General features: G+C 36.2%; 1 pseudogene; it reads left to right on the top strand.

The window, feature by feature from the left end:
* Positions 1 to 282: 282 nt before the first annotated feature.
* On the top strand, positions 283 to 715 carry LOC102744261 (thymosin beta-10 pseudogene; annotated as a pseudogene).
* The last annotated feature ends 16,497 nt before the right edge of the window (positions 716 to 17,212 follow it).

Genomic DNA, 17,212 nt, shown 5'->3' with positions numbered 1-17,212 from the left:
AAAAAGCTCATGTGCCATGTTTCAAAAAATTTTAAATGTCATAAAGTCTCATTTTAGTGAGGATATGGGAAAATATGCGTTCTTACATATTGTTGATTAAAGCATATACGAGCTCCAATATGGGTTTGGTATCTCATCAAGGAAAAAAAAGCATGTAAAACAGAAGTACACCATGAAGCAAATTTTGTGATAATATTAATACTAATAAAAGTGTAATTGTAATTCTGGGTCTCTTGCTGCAGCAACTTGAGTGGGAGCACCAGGCGCTGGGTTCGGAGCGGAATTCCACAGATCGCTTTAAGAAAATGGCAGACAAGCCAGACATGGGGGAAATTGCCAGCTTCGATAAGGCCAAGCTGAAGAAAATGGAGAGGCAGGAGAATACCCTGCCGACCAAAGAGACCACTGAGCAGGAGAAGCAGAATGAAATTTCCCAAGAACCTAGAGGATTCCCCACCCCTGTCATCTTCGAGACACCCCAGTCATGATGTGGAGGAAGAAGAGCCACCTGCAAGATGGACAAGAGCGACAAGCTGCACTGTGAACCCGGGCACTCGGTGCCGACGCCACCGGCCTGCGGGTCTCTGAGGGGACCCCCCCCGCCCCGAATCGGACTGCCAAATTCTCCGGTTTGCCCTGGGATATTATAGCAAATTATTTGTATGTTTAATGAAAATAAAACACACCTCGTGGCAAAAAAATAAAATAAATAAAAGAGTAATTCTGGTAAAGATTACTAGAATAAATGTATACACATACATATATATACATATACATACACACACACACACACACACACACACACACACACATATATATATATGAATAAGAACCACTATTTTAATGGTGTGTTTTAGTGGTAGCATAATGCATACTCAGAAATGCACTTTAAATATTATGCTGTATTAAAGCAATTCAGTTCGTCGTTAGACTGGTTTCAAAATTCACCAAAATGCTTAGAGTAAATATTTCTGTAGATGAGTTTTGAGTAAGAAACTTCAAATTAGTTTCTGGAAAATGAATTATCTGCATTGAGTAGAATTAGATCACAGACACTCACTAAAAGCCTAGAGCTATTTTCTGGAAATTTCCGTTGACTGTAACTAATGCAGCCACTTACTCTAGTGCTATGTTTAGTTGTTCTCTGCCACCATTCAGTTGTTTTTATCTGGCATATCATGTGTGCTTACCCTCTCAGAGCTGGACTATTCCAGGAAATGGCCTGTGAGACTTCTGAACATCTACTGTTCTGGGGGCAGTCTGGCTTTTGTCTATATTAGGTGAATTCGGCAAAGAGATTTTTTGCCTTAAAGAAAAACTTAATGACATTTCAAATAAAATAACAAACAGGCTTTTTTTTCCTAAAGTAAAAAAGTGATGGGTCAGATTAAGCCCTGATCATAGATATCGACATGAAGAAACATACAAAATTAGAAAACTAGAATGAATGCACATTTTCTTTCTTAATATTCACCCAGACAAAAGAATTTATGAAGATATAATACTTTTTAAATGGGAAAAACTAAAATAAAGTGAGGAGGGAAAAATAACAGACTTGGCTTTTCTCATTGTGTTCTAGTTTGGATCCTAAGCACAGGTATTTATTTTTCTATACTTGGGTGTGCAGATGAAAGAGGAGGTATCATAATGTACAAAAGAAAGAGCTTGGGCTTTGTCATTAATCACCTTAGGATCAGATACTTACCAACCATGTATTCTCAGGTAGATAACTTCCCTTCTCTAAGTCTTTGTTCCCCATAAATGTAAATGGAGATAAGTAAAACACCTGATGTGCTTCCCAGGGTAAAATGGGTAATAGGTGGTACACCCTATGACTAGAGTAAAATGTGTTAATGAATGCTGGAATTCCTTATAAATTGCCATGCAAATGATTATCATGTTATCATTGTGTTACTTCTGGGATTGAATGAGATTCTCCAATTCTCCGCAAATACTGATGTCACAAAAATTTATGAACAATATTAAGCTGTATCATTGCCTTATGAAAGAGGAAATGGAGAGAACATAGGACACACTTTACTACTTGATATTTCATCAGAATGGTCCCTAATGGCAATTCTGATTGTAAAGGGCTATTTCTCTACTGTGCCATGAATGAGAGAAAAGAACCATGCACAATGTAGCCCCCACCGTTGAGAAATATTCCATCTGGCTAGGGCAAGACAGAAAAAGAGTGAGATTTAAAGTGTTTGCCAAAGAGAGGACACGCAAGGTCTTTAATATTAGTCTCTGGTGGGAAGTATTATGCTTTTAGTTTGTATAAAGTACCATGTTTTCATTGAACCTCTCCATGTTAAAATATGGAGAAACCTAGTAAATAACTGTAGAAATGTAATGATTCCAGAGAAAGTATTCAAAAATACATGGATGTTGAGAATTTATATTGAAGCTCATCAAAGCAGAGTCTACTAGTCATCATCTTTACCTGTAGATTTAAGCCATAAAATAGCCATGGCTATTTGACATATCCAGTGAAGGAATTTTAAAGTATTATCTATCCCTGAGATTGAAACTTAGCAAACTTAGGGATTAGCTCAAGGAATAAAATCCTTTTGATTGATCAGAAGTATTTAAATTCAACAGCCTGAGAAAAACATCCTGTCTTTACTTATTAGAATAACAGAAAATAATAATCAAAGATGGTTAAAGACAATGGAGAAGAGAAATAATGAGCAGTGTATACCTGTCTTACAAGAAAAGGCCAAATTCAAATCATCCTCTGGATTTCTGTAGCCCTCTTTTTCTATCCTGTGCCCCATAGGTATGAAATAAACAGGTAGTTCCATTATTAAGTGGGAGAGTACACTTGTAGGAGCTCAGTGGGTTATAAATGAGCTCCATATAGATGCAGTAAAATGCATTTTAGTCCCAAAGGATATAATTGCCTTGTACACAATAAAGTTATAATAGCATAGGAAGGAAAATTTTCAAAAATCCTTTCATTTCATGTTAACATGATGAAGATAACTATGGCAACATTTCCTGACAGCCTAAATTAAATGGTAGATTCTGAAAAAAATCCAAATTGACTTCAGAAAGGAAATGGATTAATCAATGTCTACATAAATCTAATTTAAAGAAAATGCTTTATACAATAATGGAATGTCTGTCTAAATTACAATACATTTTAATTTTGTGTTCAACCTTGGCAATGATTTATTTACTCTGAAATGTACTTATTCATGATGACGCTTAGGTAACAATCAAAAGCTTTCTATTGCTTTCCTAGTTACTAGAGTGGATGCAATGATGCTATGCCTATATGACAGAAAACTCAGTATATTAAAAATAAAAGTAATGTTCAAATTCACAACAGTTTTGAGATAAGAATTCTAAGTAAGCCAAATATCCAGCTACCAATAGAGTGCCCAATTCCCTATGTCCACAAAGAAATACACTATGGAGCCATGCATTTCCACAGAGGACACTTTCACAAACACATATACATTGTATCTGTGTATATATTATCTACTTTGGCACCAAACTGGTATAGTTTCCTCACCCTACTGAACTGGACTCATGAGTAGGCTCACTTAGAGATTATATTCGAGTCAGACATGAGCAAGTTCCTCCAGGTTTTCTTATTTCTCATCTCCTTGCTCCTATTTGTTCTTTCAAGGTAGAAGCATGTTCTTAGGCTTCCCAACCAAAGAAAAGAGAATTTTCCTAAGCATATTTAATTTTAATCCTTTCAGAATTCCAACCATTACCGGTGACCCCACCTGGTCAATTGATGAGCCTGTATCTATTGTGTCTTTGTAAATTATATCAGTGTTCTTTGGGGGGGGCAAGAGGAAGTGACAAGAAACATCCTTGAATCTCTCTTGACTTATATTTCACTAAAAATACTGATGACACCAATATCATACTCTATGGACTAATATTTTAAGTGATGCTTTATTTTAACTCCTTAAGTATATTAATATCTTTCGGTTAGAGACAAGATATATTAAAAAAGTATATTGAGAAAACTGCCAATGAATATTTCCAAAGAACAGCATGAGTATTTGTTTAATGCGAGAAGGAACGAATGTATAAACTGTCTTCTGCTGGATCCAATTAAGTTCTTCAGAATCTCTCAGGCCTAAACTAGATGGCTAATCAAGAGTGAAGGAAAAAGAAATTCTGAAATGTTTCCTTCCTTATTTCATACACATTTGCCAAAACTTCTTTATAGTAATTAAGGAAACAAACCTAAACAAGCGTTCTTGATGATGCAACTACTTTCAGAGCTTAGTAAAAATGGCCTTGCATAGAACAACTAGTCTATTTGAGTGAAGGATTCATTTCCTTTCAATGGCGTTCACTTAACTTGCTTTAATCAATCCTATAATTTAGGGACAGTTGAAAGCAGCTATCAAAAACACTGATTTCTTTCAAGTTTTCTCAAAATTTCAAAGTCTTCATTCAAATCTTCACAGCAATACTCTATAAATAAAACATCAAAAAACTTAAATATGCATATTTCACATAACTTGGCCTGTGCTATCCCAGCACTATGTTCAAAGGCCCATTAAACAATTACATGATTATACAAAATGACTTTTATTATTTTCTCTAATATGTGACTTACATGTTTTATATTAGTGAGATTTAAATATAAATACCATCCTCTAAAACTTTTTCACTTTTTTAAGGAAATTCTCAAGAGAATTCATAGAACATTGATATTTCCATGGCAACTGGTTGGTGTTTTGGCACCAAAAGAGAGATCATTCATCCTATTCTATAAAATGTGTTCTCTATCACATATTTAATTTGGCTAAAAAAACTAACTGATCTATACTACATTTTCTCTTGTGTCAAACACAAATTCTTAGAACTTAAGCGCTTTAGTGGTATCTATTAGCTATTCAAGTGCAAGAAGTCCTTCAATTTTCTGAGAATAAAACATCCAAAATTTGAGACATTTTGCAAATTTGTACTCAAAGTATAATTACAAGCCTTCTATTTTTATCAGTGTTGTGGCACTTCTGGTGCCTATCTTGCCATGCACAGCATACATAATAACAATTTTTTTGTTTGGGTTTTTTTTTTTCCCCCCTCTGGTTAGGTTTCCCAGTTAGCTGGTTAGGCTGTGCTAACTACAAAAGTTAAGTAAGTGTATTAGTGGAGTTTGCACTTAAATATTCATGTTATTCCAAGAATTAGGCCATTTGATGATGATGGTCTAACGCTACTCAGTTGGTCTAATACGACTTCAACTCAAGTGTATGGGATCTAGATGAAGAACACTTGCCCAAGACTCAAACTGAAGAGTAAAAGATGCTATAAGAAAACGGCTAAATTTCAGCTTAGGTGGTTCCTTTTGGCACTAGCAAAATAATCATCACTGCATAATTTTTCTGAACCTTTACCATCTACTCTAAAATTACCTACTCTAAAATTAAGAGACTCTGATGGGTCAAAATACAGAGACTAGCTAAGAAAGTATCTGTAATATTTAAGCATAAAGTCCTTGTAACTTGAGTGTCAAATGCCATAAAATGTAGGCTCTTGTCATAGGTTAACTTCTTCAAAAAGATAGGGAGTTGACTTTAACCTTTGTGGAGGCAATTTGCCAATTTCTCTTGACATATTCTGATCCCTGCACTCTGACTCAAGTTTGAAAGTCCCAATGTATAAATCTGTCTGTGGGTTTATCTGGACTACCCAGTATTTTCTTAATTGAAGTACAAGTGACACACAATGTTATATTAGTTTCAAGTGTACAGCAGAGTGATTCAGCAACTCTATACCTTTGTGCTATACTCACAAGTGTAGCTACCATCTCTTACCACACAACACTGTTACAATCCTCCTGACTATATGACCAAAGTCATTTTTAAATGCAAAATGGGGGAAGTGGTCATTGAGAAATCAAAATTAATGATCTCTTGAGGTCAACCAGGGCCCAACTAATCCCCATAGTGACTTGGAAAAAATAGTAAAAAGTGTCCTCTAAACTTATTTATATTGTGAAATGATTATCACAGTGTTTATTTAATATCCATCATCTCATATAGATACAAAAAAAAAAAAACCCTATTTTTCCTTGTGTTAAAAACTTTTATTTTTACTCTCTTGGCAACTTTCAAATGTACTATATGGCAGTATTACTATCACCATCGTGTTTTACCCCAAGTACTTATTTATCTTAAAACTAGAAGTTTGTACCTTTTGACAAAAGGGCTACTTTCTAATCTCCTCAGAAACTGAAGCAGATGTTTACCCTAAAGTAAAGGACAATGTACATGGATGTGTGGGGAAAGAGGCCAGGTGATGATATATGGGATGGAAATGGGAATATTGAGGACAATTAAGAAAGACCAGATAAGCTTCTAAATTTGCTCCTTTCAGGAAAGTGTTAAAATCTTACTGAGATGAATTATCATTAAGGACAAAATAAAACAAAAACAAAAATGAAATCCAAGCTGGAATTTCTATGGGAAACACGGTTGACAAAATAAATGGAGAAGTAAGTGGGTTTTCATTATAGATCTCACCACCAGACACCAGAAAGGAAAGGGTGAAGCATTCCCTGTGGTGAACAGAATGGACAGCAATAGATGCACACTGATCTTTTTGGTAGCCCCAGCATGCAGATCTGTAAGGAGGTCCAGGTACCATCACCATTTTCACTTGAAGCCCAGAAGGCCACATAGAAATGTAGTAGAAAATGGACACCAAAGGCTTTCATGCAAGTTCCAATACAGCTCTCGGGCAAGAATGGAAAAAAAAATACACTTTTTACTCTTTATTGCTTTTATAATCCTGTAATGTTGGGAAATAAAAGTCTGATGAATAACATTTACACTCCAGTTTCAGTTGGTGATTATTTGAAATGCAGAATATAGCTTTATTACAAATTAAGCAGTATAAAATGCATAGATTATCTCTAGTCATCCAGGATCATACTTTGTGTGTGTGTGTGTGTGTGTGTAAATATACACACACATACATAGAGAAAGAGAGAGACACAAATGGTATTATTCAGCTCTGCTGAAATTTGGTATACATAACTATTAGAATTCATGGATGTTCTTCATAAAGAGGCAGATGTACAGTATATGCACACATGCTTGATAAAAATATAAAAGCTTTGTCTCTTTTCCTTATTCATAATCTCAGCATTTTTGTACATCCTCAATGAGTTATTTAATCATGCTCAAGGTCTTTAATTGCCAGAATAATTAGTGTTATTTGCTATGCATCTTATTGGAAATCCCTGAATGGACCCCATTCTTTTTTTTTTTAAGATTTTATTTATTTATGTGAGAGAGACAGAGTGAGAATATGAGCGGGGTGAGGGGCAGAGGGAGAAGCACACTCCCTGCTGAGAACAGGGAGCCCTTTATGGGGCTTGATCCTGGGATTCCAGGAACATGACCTGAGCTGAAGGCCGAAACTCAACCGACTGAGCCACACAGGAGACCCTGAATGGAACCTATTCTTAAGTAGGAATAGTAAGAGATAATGTTTTAGGCCTGCTTACTTTTTCCTTTTTGGTATAAAAAAATTTTACCTGGGTACCAGACCTACTCTGACTTCTTTCAGACAGAATTCCTTTAAAGAAACTTCAGCTAATCATCTCCATTCTAATAGATAAAAATTGAAGCCCTCAATTTTTAAATTGTCAGTTTGGAAGTCTTTGAATTATCTCAACTTTTTAAAGGATTTTATGCTGAATTCCAGGAGTTAGTTATGCTTTAGTAAATATGACAAGTTCTAAGATGTGCACACAATCATCTGGTTTCAGGCCTGTGACATGTGTGATAATGTGGGTGAGTGAAGAGTCACTGGTGGGTATTAAAAACATCCAAGACCTGTCTCCAGATCTATTTCTGGTATACCCATCAGGATGGCTACCCATACGGCACAGAGAACTGGAAAAGGGCAGAAACTAGAGGCAATGCCAAAAAGAAAGATCTTTTAGATTCTAAGAACTCAGAACTGTTCTATCTTTTGGTTAGTTTTAATTGGGTCAGTAACTTTTATACTTGGTCTGTTCCTTGATAGATAGAAGTAATGTGAAATCCTTTTTTTTTTCCCCTCTGCCCTCAAATGTCTGCACTGAAAGTCATAACAAAATCTCCTTCAACCCTGGTGAGGGGTGGGAGGTGGTTATCCATAAAGTGTCTGGATCCACTGGCATCCCTGAAATTTACTCCTTTGGAGAAGAATCCTTCAGCAAGTGTGGATCTCTTGAAAAACCACAGCAACACCTCTATAACACCCGTCCTGAATGTGAGTTTGCTTCTCAGCAAAGAAAAACTCATCTCTCGGGTTGAGTTATGCTTATGTGCCTAGGATGGTTGGAGTGTTGTTCCCTATTTAGTCTTCTTTCAGAAACTTCCACTGAGGTAGTAGTCAATCAGCCCTGCACAATGCAGCTCCTCATGCAGCTGTGACTGAGACTCTGGGTCTAAGCTGGACCCTTCCTACTTCTACAAGTGGGCAGTGATTCAAGATCAGCAGCTGCAAGACTGTGACATCATGGGTCTGGCACTGCTCCTGCTGCAAGTACTGGTGGGAAAAATCTGCCTTGGTTTTAAACACACTTTGTGTAAATACGCTTAAGAGATTGGTCTCTGCCTAAATCTGTACGATGACTTTGTCCTGACTGATGTCCAGCTGATTTCTTCTTTAATTCTAACCTTATGATTTCTGCCCTTTGTACAGTCAGACTGTGAACTGATCTTGGCTGGTATCCTGGTTATGGATATTTTTATCTATGTGAACTGTGCAAGTCTGTGTGTCTTCCTAACCCAAGAGCTTTTTTGTTCTCTGCTCAACAGCCACTTCTGACACATTCTAAGCCCTTTATGATCAGTTCTAAGATAAACTAGACATTTCAAACATCTTTCCCCTGTTTCTCTAAATTTCTCATGCATGCTCCCACTACAGCACTTGCTGTCTCTCTACCAATAATACCTTTCCTCAAAAGTATGCCTGGATCACTCTTTCACTTACTTCAGATCTTTATATAAATATTACTTTTCAATGAGGCTTTCCCAAACTACTCTATTCAAAATCACAACTTTATTTCTCAACTTTCCTTTTTTGCTCCTATTTTAATTTTTTCCATGACAATTATGTGTTTTACTTATTTATTAATCTGTCATTTAAAATGGAGGCCATCTAAAGAAATTTCATAATATAAATTCAATATATTTAAATATATAAATTCAGATACATTCAAAATAAATTCAAATTGAATAGCCAAAGCAATTCTGAAAAAGAAAAGCAAAGCTGGAGGCATCATGATTCCTGACTTCAAGCTATATTACAAAGCTGTAGTCATCAAGAGAGTATGGTACTGGTACAAAAACAGTCACATACACCAGTGGAACAGAACAGAAAACCCAGAAATGGACTCACAGCTACATAGTCAATAATCATTGACAAAGAAGGAAAGTATATCCAATGGAAAAAAGACAGTCTTTTCAACAAATGGTGTTGGGAAAACTGGACAGCACCATGCAGAATAATGAAACTGGACCATTTTCTTACACTATACACAAAAATAAATTCAAAATGGATGAAAGACCTAAATGTGAGACAGAAAACCATCAAAATCCTAAGGAGAACACAGGCAGTAACCTCTCTGACCTTAGCCAGAGCAACTTCTTACTAGACAGGAAAGGAAAACAAAAGCAAAAATGAACTATTAGGACTTCATCAAGATAAAAAGCTTCTGCACAGCAAAAGAAACAACAAACAAAATTAAAAGTACCCAATGGGAGAAGATATTTGCAAATGACTTACCTGAAAAAAGGTTAGTATTCAAAATCTATAAAGAACTTCTCAAACTCAACACCCAAAGCACATATAATCCAGCTAAGAAATGGGCAGAAGACATGAATAGATATTTTCCCAAAGAGACATACAGATGGCCAACAAACACATAAAAAGATGCTCAATATCACTCATCATCAGGGAAATACAAATCAAAACTACAATGAGATACCACCTCACACCTGTCAGAATGGCTAAAATCAACAACACAAGAAACAATAGGTGTTGGCGAGGATGTGGAGAAAGGGGAACCCTCTTACACTGTTGGTAAGATTGCAAACTGGTTCAGCCACTCTGGAAAACAGTAATGAGGTTTCCTAAAAAAGTCAAAAATAGAACTAACCTATGACCTAGCAATCGCACTGATAGGTATTTACCCAAAGGATACAAAAATACAGATTTGAAGGAATACATGCACCCTGATGTTTATAGCAGCAGTATCAATAATAGCCAAACTATGGAGAGAGCCCAAATGTCCATCAACTGATGAATGGATAAAGAAGAGGTGGCGTGTGTGTGTGTGTGTGTGTGTGTGTATAATGGAACATTACTCAGCCATCAAAAAGAATGAAATCTTGCCATTTGCAATGATGTGGATGGAGTTAGAGTGTATCATGCTAAGCAAAATAAAGTCAGAGAAAGACAAATGCCATATGATTTCACTCATGTGTGGAATTTAGGAAACAAAACAGACGAACATATGAGAAGGTATAAAAAAAAAAAGAGAGGGAAGCAAACCATAGAGACTCTTAATTATAAAGAATAAACTGAGGGTTGCTGGAGGAAGGTGGGGGGGATGGGCTAAATGGGTGGTGGGTGTTAAGGAGGACACTTGTTGTGATGAGCACTGGGTGTTAAATGTAAGTGATGAATCACTAAATTCTACTCCTGAAACCAGTATTACACTATATATTAACTAACTAGAATTTAAATAAAAACTTGAAACAAAAAATAAATTCAAATATATTCAAAATATAAATAATTTTCCAGGGGTGCCTGGGTGGCTCAGTCAGTTAAGCATCTGCCTTCTTTGGCTTAAGCCCTGATCCAGGGTCCTGGGATTGAGCCCCAGGTTGGGCTCCCTGCTCAGTGAGGAGTCTGCTTGTTCCTTTCCCTTTGCCCCTCCTCCTGCTTGTGCTCTCTCTCTCTCTCAAATAAATAAAATCTTTTAAAAAATACAAATCATTTTCCTTAGCAGCAGAATATCACTGTTGATATTCTCCTATCCCTCTACAAAACAGCCTGTGAAGAAATTATTTCTAACTATCTTTGTGAATAGGGATGCTCATGTAATCAAGTCCTAACCAATGGAACATAGTGGCCAGATGGAACTCTCATAAAATCTCTTTAAAACAGGGTAGGATCAATTTGTCCTTTTATTTTTCACTGCATCTTGCCTATAATAAACATTCAATGCTGGAAATGGAACAACTGACTTGTAGCCATTAGGTGATAAGCATGAGGACAAAGTCACATGCTAAGAATGGTTGAACAGAAGGATAGATTGGGCCTAAATCACCAAGGACATTTGGCATTAGACTCCCTCTCGTCCCTTGTTATGTAAGAATAACAACAGTCCCTCATCTGATTAGGCCACTATTATTTGTGTTCTTTATTACAGGCCATCCAACATAAATTCCAACCAATACAGACCTAAAAGAAAAAAAATCTCACAAAGTTCTACCTTCTTTCTGAATTCCAAATGATGCTCTGCCTGAGAGTTGCACTCTAGAATTGTAAACTGGGCTGTAGACATTTGAGCAACAAGTTTACATATAAAATAAACATTGCAATACTATGGGTTTTATTTTCTGATCAGTATTTTTACTGTGGAGTTGTAGGAAAGTTGTATAACATACTGAAAAGAGAAAGACACGGGGGTCAGAACTTGAAAATTTTACCTAAGATTTGCTAATGACTAGTCTGGGTCCGCAAGATAATCATATAATCACTCTGGATCTGTTTCCTCATCGTAAAATTATTAGACTGTGTTTAAAATCCTCTGAAGTCTCTTCTAGTTCTAATACTGTGTTTGTTTCTGGTCTGTCTGACACCTTGTGCTGCATATGATCAATATAAAAGTTTGCATTAAGAATAAAGCGGTAGAGCCAAATTAGCCTAGATTATCCACCTTCAATTTAGGTGATTATGGCTACTCTTCCACCCCGACAAAACAGTGTGAAGCCTTTATTTAGTACATTTTATTCACAAGTTAGGAAACTATTTTAACACTTGCTAACGACACCTGCTATCTTCTATCCATGATTTTCTAAACTACTCTTGGCAGATTAGATTGTATTTGCTACATCTACCTCTAGCACATGGTCAGACTGACCTGGTGTAACATCCTTGCTGGTGAGAGTGAAAAGTTGATGGGACAGTATGTGTTAGACTGAAGAAGCACTGAGAAAATTTAATTTAAAAAATTACAAAAGCAAATACCCTAAGTCACTTCTGGAAGCTGCTTTTCAGTATACTACTCAAGAAATATTCCATTGCCTTATTAAGTGGCAATTACACTGCTGGAAAATGAACTCCAAAGGGCATCTATTTCTTTTTTTTATTTATTTATTTTTTTATTTTTAAAAATATTTTATTTATTTATTTATTTGACAGAGAGAGACACAGCGAGAGAGGGAACACAAGCAGGGGGAATGGGAGAGGGAGAAGCAGGCTCCCCGCGGAGCAGGGAGCCCGATGTGGGGCTCGATACCAGGACCCTGGGATCATGACCTGAGCCGAAGGCAGACACTTAATGACTGAGCCTGAGCCACTCAGGCTCCCCAAAGGGCATCTGTTTCTATTTGTACATTGTTCTATCCCAAGGGCCTAGGACATTGCGTGGCACAGACTAGACATTCAAGGAATAGTTGTTCAATTGAGTTTAATAAATATGGTTCAGTTCTTACTGCCTCTTTGGAAGAAAATTGCTGAATTTAGGGCAGATAATTTCCAAATTTAAAAACCAACAACCCACTTTTATTAAAAGCAGAAAATCAATCTTCCCATAAAACATAAAAAAACATGTTTTGAGAATATATTAAATATATTTTTCTGATTTTTTTGTTCAAGTTAGAGTCACTGTGGGTGAAGCTCAATGTCATAACAAATTTCAAAATGCACAAATATTAAATGCATAAATTGTCCCTCTTTAGTCACTAAGTATACACACATGCTAGCATTAAGGACTCAGCTCAAATTCGTGGGCATAAATGGGAGAGTATGAGAAAGAGCTAGATCTAGCTTACCGGTGTTCATCAGAGAAAGGATGATCTTGCCACGAGGGTGCTGACAATTAATCTGGAGGGAGGCAAACATGATGAGGATATACCATTGAGATGCAATATAATCGAGCCACTTCCGTGAGTGAAAAGGGCAGAGAAGTAAGAGTACTGACTAGGAGGATTTCCTTCAAATTAAGCATTGATTATAATGAACATCATTATAGTAAAAACAATGCTGTGCTAAGTTGCAGTTTAGTAAAATAAAGTAAACGTCAAAGGGAGCTATTATAGGCTGCATTTTCACATCATTCCAGGGGACATCACCTAGGATTGAAATACAGTTTGATATATTATTAATTCTAGAGAACGCAACTTAAGTTATTTGCTCTAGAGTGGAAGTACATTAAACTTGCTAACCATGTGTGCTTAAAAATCTTCATCTCTAGGAATTCTAACATGTTTATGATAAAGTGCCCAGAACCTTTTTAAAAATTTTCATGTCTGACACTTAAAAATAGTAACATTAGCTCACAAATGTATTTAATTTACACGACCTAAGTTTTACACTTTAAACCTACTGTTAAAGGCAAAGGATGGAGATACCCTTTTGGGGGGGGGGGGAGGAGTTGAGGGAGCAATGGAACTGGGCAACAGCAGAAGTGTAGGCATCTCAACTCTTTTGAGGAATTCTCCCCTTTGTTAGTACTATTACCTTAATACTAATACTCTCCTACTTACTCTATTCCCACTTATCCCTCTAACTTTCTCTCCCTTCAATGATGTGGGGTTTCTTGTAGCTCTTGAACACACCAAGCACACTTTCACTTTATGGTGCTTCCACTCCTTGCTGTCTGGCTAGAATAGTATTCAGCCGTTTATCTTCATAGCTTACTCCCTCCCACCCCCATGTAATTCTAGTCTATCCTCAAATATCACCATATTACTGATGGCTTCACCTACATAATTTCTCAGTTAGGATTTTCTCTTTTAACTTCACTATCCTCCAAAGCATATATCAATACTGCACATTATGTATCAATTTACTTCTGATTGTTCTTGCCTCTAGAATATAAGTTCCACCAGAGTTACACTGTTTTCCCCACTGTATATCCACAATACCTCAAATGGTGCCTGGCCTGTGGTGGCAGCTCACGAAATGGTACTTGGATAAATAAATGAGTGTACACTTTAAAGTCAGCCTACTCAAAACATCTTGCACTTCTGAGATAAAGCCACTTCAGCTTTGATAGCCATGGTGCTACTTGACTCTCCAAGATCTTTCCAATGAAAATATTTTCACTTTAGGCAGTTCTCTAGCATTTAAATGTCTCTTTGATCATCCTCTCTCCTAAGTTTTGACATTCAAGTTCCAATTAATGAAGAACTCAGATTAAAGGATAGTCCTAGTCATACTAAAGCCTACTTAAGGGGCGCCTGGCTGGCTCAGTCGGTTGTGGTCTGCCTTCGGCTCAGGTCATGATCCCAGGGTCCTGGGATCGAGCCCCGTGTTGGGCTCCCTGCTCCGCAGGAAGCCTGCTTCTCCCTCTCCCACTCCCCCTGCTTGTGTTCCCTCTCTCGCTGTGTCTCTCTCTGTCAAATAAATAAATAAAATCTTCAGAAAAAAAAGTAAAGCCTACTTAAGTAAGTAGAGGTTTTAGGCTGCAATAAAAAGAATATAATGTGATTTCTTTCTTTTCTAAATTTGTATCAATCCTGTTTTCAAAACCGTATCGCATTGTCAGCTTCTGCTGGTAGGTAACTTCCTTGCCTGCAGACCCTAACTACCTACTGCAAAGTTTCTTCTCAAATATTACATCTCCTGCTGTGCTGCCCAAGTATCTGCCAGAGCCTTTCACTGGAATAGCAGGTGTTTTGGGACAGGCAAAGGGAAAAAAGTTTTATGGCTCTGTTTGTTTTTTTTTTTAATTTTATTTTATTATGTTATGTTAATCACCATATGATCTCAGTGATAATGGCTCTCTTCTGAATGAATTCTGGCATGCTCTCCCTGCTGTTCCACCCAAGCTTGTCTGACTTTTTTGTTTTGTTTTTTGCCCTGGATAGGTAGGATATCACAACAGTTGATATTGACCTTAAACTGCTTTATAGGTCTGTGTATCAAAAGATAAAGAAATATTTTAATCATGCTAACATGAATGTGATCTGATTTCTCTACATACTAGCTGAGAGGATTTAAAGAAAACCATTTAACTTCCCTGAAATGGTTTGCTTGATCTGCTAAGTTCTAGTCATAATATTTCACAGGAATATTGTGATAATTATATGAAATACTGTATGTAAAGTGCCTGGAACATAGTTAATGCTCAATGCATGCTGCTTAATTAGTAACATATTAGTTTGACTAGTAAAATTACTAAGTGTCATGAAAATACAGAGAAAAAAGAGGAAGCTCAAAAGCAAGAGTGATAGTAAATAAGAAGAAAAGTGGTAAAAAACTAAAACGAAGAAGACAAATCCACATACACATATTAAAGCCATGAGCAGGAGAGTGGGATCAGGAAGTCACAAGGCTATTTGTATGAGAAAGCATATACAAATTCTTATATTCTCTGACTCAAAATTCAAACATTTTGGGTGATGATAGCTGCTTTGTGAGAAGATTAGAGTATATGGTGACACTGTTCTTAGACACATAATTAAATCTATACAGTCAGTTTTGGGAACCATTGAGCAAATGATCATGAGTCAATCATATTATGGATTAGTATAAATTATTTTTATAATAATTATTATGAAAACTCTATACTTATTAAAGTAGAGATGATATAAATAATCATTATACTGGGATAATTATTACTTCCTTTAAGTATATGTAACATTTTCAAAGGAGGAAAATGTCCTCTCAAAGGTTTAGTAATATATTTATGAAAATAATTTAAGCAAATTTTTAATAATATTTTAACAAAATTAGTACTTTTACAAAAGCAAACAACAAAAAAATCACAATAATTTATAAATCCTCTTGAACTTTGCATTAATCTTCCTGAAACTATTCCCTGGTTGCTTTTCCCACCTCTTTTATTTCTATTTCTCCTTATTACAAAATAAGTTCTATTTATACTAACTTCTTTTCATTCCTCTAATTGGCCATTCTCACTTTCATCAGTATATGGGAAAGTCCTTGAATCTTAACCTAAACACATTCTTCAGAAGCCTTCCTTGATGTCTCTAGCTTGAACTATCTGCTTCCCTAACTCTCACAGAACCAAAATTCAGGAGTTCTTCACCAAACACCTATAATGTTGTAATTGTTTACTTAGTAGACTCTTTCTACCCACAAAGAAACAAATTTTTTGAGGCAAAGGACCACAACTAAGTATGCTGCTCACACTTAGATCACCAGTATCTAGCTCAATAAATATTTTAAAAAATGAACTTGGGTCAAAAAAAAAGGAAATCAGACAGATATGGTTATAGGATAAGACATTCTAATATATGCACACACACCACATTTGTCTACAAATTTGGAAAATTGTTTTTGATAATGTGATAAAAAACAATTTGTCATTTCAGCTTGCCTTTTCATCAAGCTCAAGGAAGTTTCCCTTAGGAGGTCGTGGGTAAAGCAGCATTATCATTGTCATTTCTAGTATAATTATATCATCATAAAAACATAATATTTGTTCTGAGCATGTACAATCTTTCCGCAAATATCCCATATGAGTACGCAGGTGAAGGCACAGTCCTCATTTACTGAACAACAGTAATGTGACTTGAAATCAGTTACCAGTATATATAGCAACTGAACATGCCAACAGAGTACAGAATTCATAAGTTTTAAGGGAATGCACCACATGAAAGGGTATTCATCAGAGTGATGTAAGATTAAGTAGCCTTATCTTGTCCAAAAATATTTATTGAGTATATACTCTGTACAGGCACTCTGCCGGAGTTGTACAGAACAACTTCTAAAATTTAAATAGAACATAAACATATGTACACACACATATACACACAGCCATCTCTGTTGCCAAGTAGAATGATATAAATTTCTTAGGAAGTAGATATATTGCCTTATGAGTTCAGAGACTGGAATGATCAGTTCTTGCCAAAAATACCAGAATAGAAGCATGTTCATAAACATGTGGCATATAACGTCAGCCTTAATGGGAGTGAGTGATAACAGGACAGTACACAAGGGATCTATGAAAAGTGCAACTAAAGTAGAG

This window comes from Leptonychotes weddellii, chromosome 2 (genome assembly GCF_054177405.1).
Source record: "Leptonychotes weddellii isolate Sample4059 chromosome 2, ASM5417740v2, whole genome shotgun sequence".
Taxonomy (NCBI): Eukaryota; Metazoa; Chordata; class Mammalia; order Carnivora; family Phocidae; genus Leptonychotes; species Leptonychotes weddellii.
The sequence above is the reverse complement of the archived record's forward strand: the minus strand, read 5'-3'. Positions and strand labels throughout refer to the sequence as shown.